Here is a 15,655-nt window from a genome sequence, read left to right as displayed (position 1 = left end):
CTTTCATCCAGCTCACTGATCCATTCTTCTGTATCATCTACTCTGCTATTGAGTTCCTATAGACAATTTTTTGTTTCCATTATTGTATCTTTCATTTCTGATTGGTTCTTTTTTATATTTTCCAATTCTTTGTTTCTGTTCTCACTAAGTTCATCCATTCTTCTCCCAAGATTGGTGAGCTTCCTTTTGATTTTTTCTTTGAATTCTTTGTCAGATAGATTGTTTATTTCTCTCTCATTTAGTCCTTTTTCTGGGGTTTTGTCCTGTTCCCTTACTTGGAACAATTCCTTTGTCTCCTCATTTTGCCTCTTTCTCTGTACTTATATCTACGTATTAGGTAGGTCTGCTATGTCTTCCAATCTTGGAGATGTGTCCTTATGTAAGAGATGCCTTATGAGGCCCAGCTGTGTGCTTCCCTCTCATCGCCAATTCCAAATGTTCCAGGAATGACCCCTGTGTGGGCTACATGTGTCCTTCTGTTGTGGCAGGGTTTCTCTTGCTGCAGGTGCCCAGGGAGGTGAGGCTGTCCCCCTGGGTGGTTGGTTGTAATGCTCAGCTGCGTGTGGCTGCTATGGACCCTTCAGTCACTTTATTCGGTGTGGGGCTCCCCAGCACACTTGGTTGCAATGTCTAAGATCATATTCCTGTTGCAGTTTTTCTTTTAAGTGAGTACACCCCCAGCGTGGCTGGTTGGTAGGCTCAGGGGCTTACAATTGCTGTAGGCCTCTGACCTGCAAAGACATTGTCAACTCCCTCAGGATTGCAACTGAGTGGGGCTGGCCCCAGTTATGGGAGAACAGAACATTTTCAGGCTTTGGAAAGTGGGACTGATCCCCTATGTGGATGTTTGGGGAGTACAAGTCTGCTGCAGCTGACAAGCCCCACCATCCACATGGCCACACACACTATCAATACAATATTGCCCCATGCATGCACCCTGACCCACTGATGTGGAACATGTCACCCCACTGCAGGGGCACCATACACTCCACCAACACCCCACACCCTCCACCTGCTCCTTGTGTATGCCCTGCCCCACAGAGGAAGATCCACTCACCTGGCTGCAGAGGTTTCAAGCACCCCACCTATGTGGGGCCACAAGTTGCCTGAGGGCTTGCTGGTTGGGGGGGCTGTCCTTAGCATGGGCTGCCTGCCCTGGATGAGTTGAATTAAATCAGTGCTCTACAGGGTGGTGCAGATCCTGGGCTACCAGACCAAGGGAAGAATTCCAATGATGTCTGCCAGTGTCTGTATCAGCATGCCTGTGTTAGATCACAACAATGGCTCCCGCCAATGTCTCAGTCCCTGGATAGGTCTCACCTCTCACCAAGATGGACCCAGAGCCTATCAGGTGAGTCTCTTTTCACCAAAGGACTGTGTGCCTTTCTTTCTGGTGATTTTAGGTGGCTTTCCAAAACAGGTGAATTTGTATGTGGGCCCTTTAAAAGCAGGGTTTTTTTTACCTTTATTTCTGATACCTTATCTGGATGTATTCCCCATTGTTGTTATTAGTGGGGAAATCCAAATAATGTGACACTCATCTCGGTCGTGCTGAGTTCAAAGGCTGCTTATAGTGGTAATGCTCCCCTGCTCTGATCGCCCACTCCTCCAGGGAAAGCTTCGTACTTTAAGATTTCTCGCTGCTGGCCATGAAGCACTGTGCCTCGCAATGGTGGCTTTTTTTTTGCTCCAGAAAGGGATTTCTGCCTCTTCTACCTCAATCAGCACTGTATCTTGTTGCATGGGTTCTTTTTATCCAGTTTTCAGTTCTCCATCAGGGGTAATTGTTCCAAGAGTAGTTGTAAATTTGAGTGTCCATGGGAGGAGGTGAGTTCAGAGTCCACCTACTCCACCATCTTGATGCCGTCTCCCTTAAAACATTTTCTATAGCTTTATCTGAATCCCCTTGTTGTCCATGGTGCTTTTTATAGTGTTTATATTATTTCTTGAGCATGTTTGACTATTTTATTGATTTTTTTAGAGAGTGCTAGCTTTTGATATTATTGAATATCTCAACCGTTTTTATAATTTTCAATTTCATTAATTTATTTTATAGTTAGTGCCTTCTTATTNNTACTTNCTTAGGGTTAAGGATTTAATACATTTTTCTTCTATGAACTTTTTGAGTTGACTGCTCAATCAAAGAATTTTCAATCTTTTTTCAGAAAAAGTGATTCTAGTTATATTATTTTATATTTGACTGTATCTTAGTTGTATCTTGTTCATAAAGATGTATATTGTTTTCATTTTTTATTTCTGAAGAGTGTCTAGTTTCTATTTTGATTTTCTTGTTCCCTCAAAGGTATGTGTGTCTATAATTATAAAATTTTGTTTAGATATATGTATATTTGCTATCACTTAGTTTTTAATTTATACTTTTAATTTATTGTAGACAGTGAATGTGATATTTTTGAGATCTACTTAGGGAAAATTTTTTGATGTTTCCTTTGTGGCTTAATGCATAGACTATATTCATGAATATTCCACGTTTGCGAATATTGCACATTCTCTGTTTTGTTGTGTAAAAAAACAGAAAACCTTTTTCTGCTGTTTCTATTAGATCAACCTTCTTAATTTTGTTATTCAAAATTTTTATAGCCTTATTTTTGTGTGCATATTTCATAAATCTGTCAGTGGTAAATTTAAATATTTTTTCTGATTGAAAATTTTTAAAGTTCCCCTTGTGTGCTCATCAGTTTTTGCTTAATATATTTAAATTTGTTATTTTTCCATGTACGTAATAATATTACTTATTCTATTGAATATAATAATTTCATTTCTTTTAGTGTTTCCTTACCTCATTATTATGGTATTCACACATATATTTTTATTTGTTTTGTCCGCTTGATCTGTTGGTGCAGATAAAAGTGTTATAAATTATCACTTTATGATTGTGAACTAGCAAATCTGGGGTTTTTTTTTTTCATTTTTAATCTTTGTTTTTTTTGTGGCTAGAGCTCCTATTAGATAGATATTTTAACATTTGGATTTATTCTCCATATCTCTTCACTTATTTTTAGGTTTAATAAAATGTTAAATTTTATATTTACAAACCAAGCTTTGGTTCAATATTTTAAAAAATACTTTATTGAAGAATATATGACATATAAAAAGCTGTATTTATCTAATGCATACAAAGTGATGAGTTTGGAGATAAGTAGACGTTTGTGAAACCATCACCACAATCTATGCCATAAATATATCCACTGCCTCTAAAGTCTCCTCCCACCCTCTTTATTTATTAATATTGTTTTGTGTCTCTGTGTGATAAGAATGCTTAATAAAAGATTTACCCTCAGCAAAATTTAAGTATACAATACAGTTATATTAATTATAAGCATTTATGCTGTTCAGTAGATCTCGAGGACTTATTCAGCTTGTATAACTGAACTTAGTACCCTTTATACCCTTTGTACCTCTCCATTTTCCCCTCACCACAGACCCTAGCACCATCAGTCTATTCTCTGCATTTATAAGGTTGACCATTTTAGGTTACTCATAAGACTGGTATTACGTAGTATTTATTCTTTGGGCATTGTACACTCATAAATTTAAAAACATTTCCATACACTTATCTCTGAGTCTCTTGTTGATAAAGTTTTTTATTGTTTTTATATTTTTATATTTTATATTTCTGTTGTGACTTATTTCACTTAGCATAATGTCCTCCATGTTCATTCATGTAGTTGCAAATGGCAGGAACTCTATCTTTTTAGAGGCTGAATAATATCCCATTGTATATATACTACATTTTATTTCTCCATTCATCTGTCATGGACACATAAGTTGCTTCTATGTCTTGGCTATTGTGAAAAATGTTGCAATGAAAATAGGAGTGCATATATCTCTTTGAGATCTTGATTTCAATTGCCTTGGATAAATACTTAGAAGTTGGATACTGGATTATATGATAGCTCTATTATTAAGTTTTAGAGGACTCTCTATGCTGTTTTCCATAATGGTTGCACTTATATAAATTTCCACCAACAGTGTACAAGGGTTCCCTTTTCACCATATCCTCAGCAACACTTGTATTCTTTTCTCTTTTTGATAAAAGCCATTCTAACTAATGTGAGTAATAACTAATTGTGATTTAGATTTGCATTTCTTTGATGATTAGCAATATTGAGCACTTTTCATATGTCTATTGGCAATTTGCATGTCTTTCGTGGAGAAAGATTGGTTTAGCTCCTTTGTTCATTTTTTAATTCGGTTATTTTTTCTCCATTGAATTGTATATGTTCCTTATATATTTTGCATATTACTCCCTTATCAGATATATAATTTGAAAATGTTCTTTTTCTTTCTTTGTTTTTTCTATTTTTTCACTGAGGAAGATTTGTCTTAAGTTAACGTTCATTGCCAATCTTCTTCTTTTTTTGCTTGAGGAAGATTAGCTCTGAGCTAACATCTTTGCCAATCTTCCTCTATTTTGTATGTGAGTCACTACCACAGCATGGCTGATGAATGGTGTAGGTCTGCATCCAGGATCCAAACCCACAAACACAGGTCGCTGAAGCAGAGCACACCGAACTTAAACACTATGCCACTGCTCTGGCCCCACAAGTATTCTATTTCTTAATGACTCAGTTTTGGTAGGTTGGATGTTTCTAGGAATTTATCCATTTCTTCTCCTTCATACAATTTCTCGGCATATAATTGTTCAGAGTAGTCTCTTGTAAGCCTTTGTATTTCTGTAGTATCAGTTGTTATGCATCTACTTTCATTTTAAATTTTGTTTACTTGAGTCCTCTCCCATTTTTCTTTGATAGCCTACCTAAAGGCTTGTTAATTTAATTAAAAAACAACTATTAGTTTCATTGACTTTTTTATTGTCTTTCTAGTCTCTATTTCATTTATTTCTGCTTTATTCTTTATTATTTCCTTCCTTTTTCTAACTTTGAGCTTAATTTGTTCTTCATTTTCTAGATCCTTGAGGTATAAAGTTAGTTTGTTTATTTGAGATCTTTCTTTTTTCTTAATGTAGGCATTAATCACTATAAACGTTCCTCTTAGAACCGCTTTTGCTGCATCCCATAAGTTTTGGTATGTAGTGTTTCCATTTTCAGATTTTTCTTTTTTCATTTTTATTTCTTTTAGGACCCATTGATTATACAGGAGTTTATGGTTTATTTTTCACATAGTTGTGAATTTTTCAATTTTCATATTGTTATCAATTTGTAGTTTCATATTATTGTGGTCAGAAATGATACCTGATATGATTTCAGTCTTCTTTTTTTGTGTGTGAGGAAGATGGGCCCTGAGCTAACATCTGCCAATCCTCCTCTTTTTGCTGAGGAAGACTGGCTCTGGGCTAACATCCATGTCCATCTTCCTCCACTTTGTATGTGACGCCACTACAGCATGGACTGACAAGCAGTGTGTCAGTGCATGCCCGGAATCTGAACCGGCGAAGCCCGCACTGCCGCAGCAGAGCATGCACACTTAACCACTTGTGCCATCGGGCCAGCCCCTCAATCTTCTTAAATTGTTAAGACCTGCTAAGTGGTCCAACATATGATATATCCTAGAGAATATTCCATGTATGCTTGAGAAGAATATGTACTCTGTTGTTGTTGGATGTAATGTTTAGTATATGCCTGTTAGTTCTATTTGGTCTATAATGGTATTCAAGTCCACTGTTTTCTTATTGAATTTCTGTCTGGATGATCTATACATTGTCGAAATTGGGGTATTGAAACCCCCTATGATTATTGTATTCCTGTCTTTATTTTATTGCTCCATACATTTCAGTTAATATTTGCTTCAAATATTTAGATGCCTCACTGTTGGGAACATATATATTTAGAATTATTATATCCTCTCGATGAATTGACTCTTCTATCACTATATCTCCTTTGTCTCTTGTCACTAATTTTTGCATAAAGTCTACTGGTTCTCGTGCAAGTATAGTTGCTCTTACTCTATTTTGGTTATCATTTGCATGGGATATCTTCACTAATCCCTTCAATTTCAAGATATGTGTGTTCATAAAGCTAAAGTGAAACCCTTGACGGCAGCGTATGGTTGAATCATCATTTTTCATCTATTCACTCTGTATCTTTTGGTTAGAGAATTTTAAAAATAAATACTCTATATGTTTTATTGAAATATATTTGATATATAACCTTGTGAAGTTTAAGGTATTCAGCAGGTTGACTTGATACATTTATATTCTGTAATATGATTGACATTACAGCATTAGGTAACATATCATATCATGTAATTATTTCGATTTTGTTGTAAGAATAGTTAAGTTCTATTCTCTTAGCAAGTTTGATGTTTATAATACAATATTGTTATCTATAATGACTATATTATGCTGAGAATTCCAGGACTTATATGTATCTACTAGTTGTAAGTTTGTACCCTTAAACTACATCTCTCCTATTCCTCTATCCCCTTGCCCCTGATAAACACAGTTTTACTCTCTGTTTTTATGAATTTGGCCTTTTTTAGCTTCCACATGCAAGTGATGTTGTACAGTTTTTTATTTCTTTATCATACTTATCTCACTTAGTATAATGTCCTCAAAGTCCATCCATGTTGTCACAAATAGCACAATTTCCTTCTTTCTCACAGCTGAATAATATTCCATTGTGTATAAAGAAGATATATGTATATATATGTATTAAATAATATTTGATTGTATATGTGATATATATATATAAAATCACAACTTTATCAATTCATGGAGCTCCATTGGTGGACACTTAGGTTGTTTCCATATCTTGGCTATTGTGAATAATGATTCAATAAAACGTGAAGTGCATATATCTTTTCAATATCCTGTTTTCATTTCCTTTGGTTATATAGCCAGAAGTGGATTTGCTGGATTATATGGTAGTCTATTTTTAACTTTTTGAGGAACATCAGTATTGTTTTCCATAGTGGCTGAACAAATTTACATTTCCACCAACGTTGCACAAGGGTTTACTTTTCCCCACATCTTCCCCAGTGCTTAATATATCTTGTTTTCTTGATGATAGCCATTCTAAAGGTGTGAGATGATATCTCATTGTGGTTTTGATTTGCATTTTCCTGTTGGTTAGTGATGATGAGCATCTTTCTTGAACCTGTTGGCCCTTTGGATGTCATGTCTGGAAAAATATCTATTTAGTTATTGTGCCCATCTTTTAATCAAACTTTTTTGATTTGAGTTGTATGAGTTCTTTATATATATATTTTTTTCTTCTAGGAATTCTACAGTATCAAGTCTTATTCAAAGTCTTTGATGTATTTCAAGTTAATTTTTGTGAGTGGTGTAAAATAGTTGTCCGATTTCATTGTTATGCATGTGTTTATCCAGTTTTCTCAAAACCATTTGTTGAAGACATTATCTTTATTTATTTGGGTGTTCTTGGTTCCATTGTTGCATATTAGTTGACTGCACATGGATGAGTAAAATTTGGGACTCTATTCTGTTCCATCGGCCTATGTGTCTATATTTATGCCACTGCAATAATGTTTTTTGTGTGTGTGTGAGGAAGATCAGCCCTTTGCTAACATCCGTGCTAATCCTCCTCTTTTTGCTGAGAAAGACCGGCTCTGAGCTAAAATCTATTGCCAATCCTCCTCCTTTTTTTCCCCAAAGCCCCAGTAGATAGTTGTATGTCATAGTTGCACATACTTCTAGTTGCCATATGTGGGACGCGGCCTCAGCATGGCCGGAGAAGCGATACGTCGGTGCATGCCCAGGATCAGAACCCCGGGCTGCCAGTAGTGGAGCACGCGTACTTAACCACTAAGCCACGGGACAGGCCCCACTGCAATACTGTTTTAATTACCTTAGATTTGTAGTATAGTTTAAAATTAAGAAGAACGATGCCTTGAGATTTGTTCTTCTTTTCCATAATTGCTTTGGCTACTCAGAGTCTTTTGTGGCTCCATACAAACCTTAGGATTTTTTTTTTGAGGTCATATTGGCTTATAACGTGTAAATTTCAGGTGTACATTATCATATGTCGGTTTCTGTATAGACTGCATCGTGTTTACCACCAACAATCTGGTTTTTATCTGCCACCATACATATGCACCCTTTTACCCCTTTTGCCCTCCCCCAACACCTTCTCTTCTGGTAACCACTAATCTGTTCTCCTTATCCACGTTTTTATGTTCCACATATGAGTGAAATCATATGATGTTTGTCTTTCTATGACTTATTTTGTTTAGCATAATACCCTCAAAGTCCATCCATGTTGTCACAGATGGCACAATTTTGACTTTTTTATGGCTGAGTAGTACTCCATTGTATACATATATACCACATCTTCTTTATCCATTCATCCATTGATAGGCACTTGGATTGCTTCCATATTTGGCTATTGTGAATAATACTGCAATGAACATAGGGATGCAGAAGACTCTTGAAATTGTTGATTCCATGTTCTTTTGATAAATAACGAGTAGCAGAATAGCTGGCTCATATGGTTTTTCTATATTTCATTTTTTGAGAAATCTCTATACTGTTTTCCACAGTGGATGTACCGATTTGTATTGTCACCATTATGTGAGGATTCTCTTTCTCCACATCCTCTCTAACACTTCTATGTCTTGTCTTATTAATTATATCCATATCTCATTGTACTTTTGATTCGCATTTCCCTAATAATTAGTGATGTTGAACATCTTTTCATGTGCCTGTTGGCCTTCTATATATCTTCTTTGGAAAAGTATCAGTTCATATCTTCTTCCCATTTCTTGATCAAGTTGTCTGTTTTTGGTTGTTGAGTTTTACGAGTTTTTTATATATGTTGGAAATCAACCTCTTGCTAGATATAAGATTTGCAGATATTTTCTCCCACCTTCTGTGTTGACTTTTGTCTTTGTTCATGATTTTCTTTGCCTTGTAAAAGATTTTTATTCTGATGTAGTCCCCTTTTATTATTTTTTCTTTCATTTCTCTTGCCTGACATGATAGACAAGGTATTCGAAAAAATACTACTAAGACTGATATCAAAGAGTGTACTGCCTATGTTATCTTCTAGGACTTTTATGGTTTCAGGTCTTGCTTTCACATCTTTAATCCATATTGAGTTCATTTTTATGTTTGCTGTAAAATAATGGTCTACTTTCATTCTTCTGCATGTGGCTGTCCAGTTTTCCCAACACCATTTATTGAAGAGATTTTCTTTTCTCCATTGTGTGTTCTTGGATCTTTTGTCAAAGATTAGCTGTCCATAGATCTGTGGTTTTATTTTTGGGCTCTTGATTGTATTCCATTGAACTGTGTCTGTCTTTTTGCCAGTACCATGATGTTTTGATTACAATAGATTTGTAGTATAATTTGAATTCAAGGAGTGTGATACCTCAAGCTTTGTTCTTTTTGCTCAGGATTCCTTCAGCTGTATGGGGTCTTTTGTAGTTCCATATAAATTTTTGCCTTCTTTGTTTTATTTCTATGAAGAATATCATTTGGATTATGACTAGGATTGCATTGAATATGTAGATTGTTTTAGGTAATATGGACGTTTTAACTACATTTATTCTTCCAATCCATGAGCATGGAATATGTTTCTACATCTTTATGTCTTCTTCAATTTATTTCAATAATGTCTTATAATTTTCAGTGTATAGATCTTTCACCTCTTCGGTTAAATTTATTCCTAGGTATTTTATTCTTTTTGGTGCAATTGTAAATGGGATTGTATTCTTGACTTCTCTTTCTGCTTATTTGTCATTATTGTATAGAAATGCAATGGATTTTTGTACGTTGATTTTGTAGTCTGCAACTTTACTGTATTTGTTGATTATTTCTAATAGTTTCCTGGTGGATTCTTTAGGGTTTTCTATGTATAGAATCATATCATTTGCAAATAGTGAGAGTTTTACTTCTACCTTTCCAATTTAGATACTTTTTATTTCTTTTTCTTGCCTGATTGCTCTGGCCAAAACTTCCAGTAATATGTTGAATAAGAGTAGTGAGACTAGGCATCCTTGTCTTCTTCCTGTTCTCAGAGGAATAGCTTTTAGTTTTTCACCCTTGAGTGGGATGTTGGCTGTGGATTTGTCATATATGGGCTTTATTATGTTGATGTACTTTCCTTCTGTACCCATTTTATTGAGTGTTATTATCATAAATGGTTGTTGAAACTTGTGAAATACTTTCTCTGCATCTATTGAAATGATCATGTGATTTTTATTCTTCATTTTTTTAATGTGATTTATCATAGTGATTGATTTGCAGATTTTGAACCATCCTTGTATCCCTGGAATCATTCCCACTTGATCATGTTGTACGATCCTTTTAATGTATTACTGTATTCGATTTGACAATATTTTGTTGAAGATTTTTGCATCTATGTTCATAAGTGATATTGGCCTGTAATTTCCCTTTTTTGTGTTATCCTTGTCTGGTTTTGTATCTGGGTAATGTTGGCCTCAGAATATGAGTTAGGAAGCATTCCATCCTCTTCAATTTTTCATAATAATTTTAGAAGGGTAGGAATTAAATCTTCTTTGAATGTTTGGTAGAACTCACCAGGGAAGCTGTCTGGTCCTGGACTTTTGTTTTGGGGGAGGTTTTTGATTACTGTTTCAATCTCTTTGCTTGTGATTGGTCTGTTCAGATTCTATGTTTCTTCTTGATTCAGTTTGGGAGGTTGTATGAGTCTAAGAATTTATCCATTTCCTCTAGGTTATCTAGGTTTGTTGGAGTGCAGCTTTTTGTAGTATTCTCTTATAATCCTTTGTATTTCTGTGGTGTCCATCGTAATTTCTCCTCTTTCATTTCTGATTTTATTTATTTGAGCCATCTCTCTTTTTTTATTAGTGACTTTGGCTAAGTGTTTGTCAATTTTGTTTATCTTCTCAAAGAACCAGCAATTAATTTCCTTGATCCTTTCTATTATTTTTTATTTTCTATATTGTGTCTTTCTTCTCTGATTTTTGTTTCCTTCCTTCTGCTAATTTTGCACTTTGTTCTTCTTTTTCTAGTTCTTTAAAGTATAGTGTAAGCATGTTTATTTGAGATTTTTCTTGTTTGCTGAGGTAGGCCTGTATTGCTATGATTTTCCCTATTAGCACTGCTTTTGCTGCATCTCATAGGTTTTGAGATGTTGTGTTTTCATTTTCAGTTTTCTCCAGGTATTTTTTTATTTCTTCTTTGATTTCTTCATTGATCCAGGGGTTGTTCAGTAACATGTTTTTTAGTCTCCACATGTTTATCACTTTCCCAGCTTTTTTCTTGTAGTTGATTTCTAGTTTCATAGCATTCTGGTCAGAAAAGACACTTGATATGATTTCAATCTTCTTCAGTTTATTGAGGCTTGCCTTGTTTCCCAACATATATGGTCTATCTTTGAGGATGTTCCACACGCACTTGAGAAGAATGTGTATTCTGCTGTTTTGTGATGGAATGTTCTATGTATATCTATTAAGTCCATCTGCTCTAGTGTTTTATTTAATATCACTGTTTCCTTGTTGACTTTCTATCTGGATTATCCATCCATTGATGTAAAGAGGGTGTTAAGGTCCCCTACTATTATTGTGTTGCTATTAATTTCTCCCTTTGGGTCTGTTAATAGTTGCTTTATATACTTTGGTGCTCCTGTGTTAGGTGCATATATATTAATAATTGCTATTTCCACTTGTTGGACTGTCTCTTTTATCATTATATAATGGCCATCTTTGTCTCTCGTTATCTTTTTTATCTTGAAATGATGTAAGTATGGCCACATCTGCTTTCTTTTGGTTGCCATTTGCTTGGAGTATCATATTCCATCCCTTCACTCTGAGGCTATGTTTATCTTTAGAACTGAGATGTGTTTTCTGGAGACAGCATAATGTTGGGTCTTGTTTTAAATCCACCCAGCTACTCTGTGCAATTTGATTAGTGAATTTAATCCATTTACATTTGGAGTGATTATTGATATATGAGGGCTTAATACTGCCATTTTATCTTTTGTTTTCCAGTTCTATATTTCCATTGTTTCTTTTTCCTTATATTTCTGTCTACCTTTTCAGTTCAGTGGCTTTCTGTTATAATTTCTCTCAGTTTTCTCTTTATTTATGATATGCGACTCTGTTCCAATTGTGTTTGTTGTTACTGTGAGCTTTGTATAGAAGATCTCATAGATGAGGTAGTCTTTTTTCTGATAGCCTCTTATCTCCATTAGCCTGTGCAGGTTATATCACTTTGCTCTTCCCTCTCTATGTTTTTGTTGCCACAAATTATTCTTTTTAGTGTTGTGAGTTTGTGACCAAGGTGAAGTATTTATGGTTATTTTTGATGTTTTCTTTCACTTTATCTTTTGTGTTATAATTATGTGTTTGTCAATTTATTCTGTATAGAGCTGTAGTTTTCTTATTTTGTCTGTCTATTTATCTCCTGCTCAAAGCATTCTAAATCTTTCCCTTTTTTTTCAGATAGGAGGGCTCTCTTCAACATTTCTTGTAGGGCAAGTTTAGTGGCAATGAACTCCCTCAGGTTTTGTTTGTCTAGGAATGCTTTTATTTCTCCATCATACCTGAATGATAATGTCACTGGATAGAACATTCTTGGCTGATAGTTCTTGTGTTTCAGTATTTTGAGTATATCATTCCACTCTCTCTTAGCCTGTAAGATTTCTGGTGAGAAATCCACTGAGCCTGATGGAGGTTCCTTTTTAGGTTATTTTATTCTCTCTTGTTGCCCTTAATATTTTTTCCCTGTCATTGACTTTTGACAGTTTTAATAATATATGCTTTGAATAAGGTCTTTTTGGATTGATGTAATTGGTTCTATTAGCGTCATGTACTTGCATGTCCAGTTTGTTCTCCAGGTTTGAGAAGTTCTCAGCTACTATTTCTTTTAATAAGCTCTCTGCTCCTTTTTCCCTCTCTTTTCTCTCTGGGATACTTATAATCCTTATGTTACTTTTCCTAATTGAGTTGAATAATTCTCAAAGAATTTCTTCTTTTATTTTAAACCTTAGTTTTCTCTCCTCCTCCACCTGAATCATTTCTAGGTTTCTATCTTCGAGCTCAGTAATTCTCTCCCTCATAAATTCTACTCTACTTTTAATGTTTTCTACATTATTTTTTATCTCATTAATTACGTTCTTCATATCCAGAATTTCTGTTTTATTTTTTTTAGAGCTACAATCTCTTTTTTGAAGTATTCCTTCTGTTCATTACTTTTATTCCTGAGATCATTGCACTGTCTTTCTGAGTTTTCTTTTAACTTGTTGAGTTTCTTTATGACAGCTATTTTGAAATCTCTGTCATTTAGATTGTAATCTCCTGTGACTTAAGATTTGGTTTCTGGAGAGTTGTCACTTTCCTTCTATTCTGGCATGTAACTGTAGTTCTTCATGGTATTTGATGAATTGACCCTCTGCTGGCACATTTACAGTAGTAATCACTTTCTCTTATTGGATATGGTTTTGGTTACTTTGGTTCTGGTAGCCTGGGTCTCGTGTTCCTCCATTGGCTCTCCATAGGCTTGGATGCTGTTGTCCCATACAACATTTGTGATACTATTCCTCAGTTATCTGGGGCATCTGGTTGCACCACTGCCAGGGTTGCTGGGTTCATGGATGTTGCTGTTGCTAGTGAGGGCCCAAGGACCTGGGGACCTGTATGCAGCTCCCACTGCTGATGGAGTTGGTGTCAGGGGTGACTGCACTGGGGGCTGTGTGCTCCTGCCCTGTCTGCTTGGAGTTTTGTGAGTTGGGCTGCCATCTCTGCTGCCGCTCCATTAACCTTCACAGGGTGGGGCTGCTGCTACACTGCCACCACTGCCCTCGGGTCTTCATGTGCACACTGGGTCAACATGTGCCGGCCACTACCACTGCCGCCCAGGTGTTCATGTGTGTATGGAACCGGCTGCCCTCACCTCCACCCATAGTTGCATGGGCCACAAAGTGAGGATCCATGCCCTGGATTACTGCTGCCAGGTGTGGGGCCCCTTGTGCTGCTCTCCTAGTTCCATTGCTTCCCAGGGATCCAGTCTACCCACCTTCAGATGTTTAGCTGCCTGGATTTCTTAGGTGTCCTGTTGTGCTGTGTAGGGAATCTTCTGTTGGTCAATGGATGTCTGTTTGCTTGTCATTTAGAGGGGAGAAACAAAAGGAAACTCTCACTCTACCATGATGCTGATGTCACTCTAGGATTGTTTTTCTATTTCTTTCTTCATTCTATTGAAGAAAGCTATTGAAATTTTGATAGAGATTTCTCTGAATCTAGAGATGAATTTGAGTAGTAAGGATATTTTAATAGTATTAAATCTTGTGATCCATGAATATGAAATATCTTTCCATTTGTTTGTGTCTTCAATCTTTCAACAAAGTCTTGTTGTTTTGTGGTATATATCTTTCACTTCCTTGATTAAATTTATTTCTAGGTATTTTATTATTTTTGATACTATTGTGAATGAGATATTTTTCTTTATTTTTTTTCAGATGATTCTTTTCTACTATATAGAAATACAACTGATTTATTCATGTTGGTTTTATATCCTGCAACTTTACTGAATTTGTTGATTAGTTCTAACAGTGTTTTGGTTGAGTCTTTGGGATTTTCTATATTCAAAATTATATCATTTGCAAATAATGGCAACTTTACATCTTCTTTTCTGATTTTGTTGCCTTTTAATTCTTTGTCTTGCCTAATTGCTCTAGCTAGGACTTCCAGTACTATATTGAATAACAGAGAGAGTGAGTATCCTTCTCTTGTTCCTAATCTTAGAGAAAAACCTATTAATTTTTTACCATCGAGTATAATATTAGCTATGAATTTTTCATATATGGCCTTTATTATGTTGAGGTATGGTCCTTCTATACCCAATGTTGACATCCTTTATCATAAAGGATGTTCTGTTTTGTCAAATGCTCTTTGACACCTATTGAAATGATCATGTGATTTTTATCATTCATTCTATTACTGTAATGTATCACATTCATTGAGTTATGTATATTTAACCATCCTTGCATCTCTGAGATAAATCCCACTTGCTCAGGGTGTATAATCTTTTTAACATGTTCCGAATTTTGTTTGGTAATATTTGTTGAGAATATCTGCATGTAAATTCATCAGGGATATTGGTCTGTAGTTATATTTAGAGTCTTTTTCTGGCTTTTGTATCAGGGTAATGCTGGACTTGTAGAATTAGTTTGGAAGTGTTCCCTTCTCTTCAAGTTTTTGGTAGAGTATAATAAGTATTGGTATTAATTTCTCTTTAAATGTTTCATAGAATTCATCAGTGGAGCCATCTGGTCCTGGGGTATTCTGCATTGGAAGGTTTTTGATTACTGATTCAATCTCTGTACTCATTTTAGTCTATTTAGATTTTTATTTCTTCCTGATTCAGTCTTGGTAGGTTGTATGTTTCTAGGAATTTTTCCATTTCTTCTAGGTTATCTAATTTGTTGGCCTATAATTGTGCATAGTAGTCTCTTATGATCTTGCATATTTCTCTAGATTTTCTATGGTGGTACACTGTTTCCCCTTTTTATCTCCAGTGAGTGTACTCTCGATTTTAGTTTTGTGGTTACCATGTGACTTAGATAAAACATCTCATAGAGAAAACTGTCCATTTTATGCTGATAGCAACTTGGGTTCATTCATCAATGAAAGCTTCCACATTTTATCTACCCCTTCTATATTTTTGTGTCACAATTTACCTTTTTATGCTGTTCCTTAAAAAAATTATAAAAGCTAGAGTTATTTTAATACT

The sequence above is a fragment of the Ceratotherium simum genome, chromosome X (assembly GCF_057802395.1).
Source record: "Ceratotherium simum simum isolate JZ-2026a chromosome X, ASM5780239v1, whole genome shotgun sequence".
In the NCBI taxonomy this organism is placed as follows: Eukaryota; Metazoa; Chordata; class Mammalia; order Perissodactyla; family Rhinocerotidae; genus Ceratotherium; species Ceratotherium simum.
The sequence above is the reverse complement of the archived record's forward strand: the minus strand, read 5'-3'. Positions refer to the sequence as shown.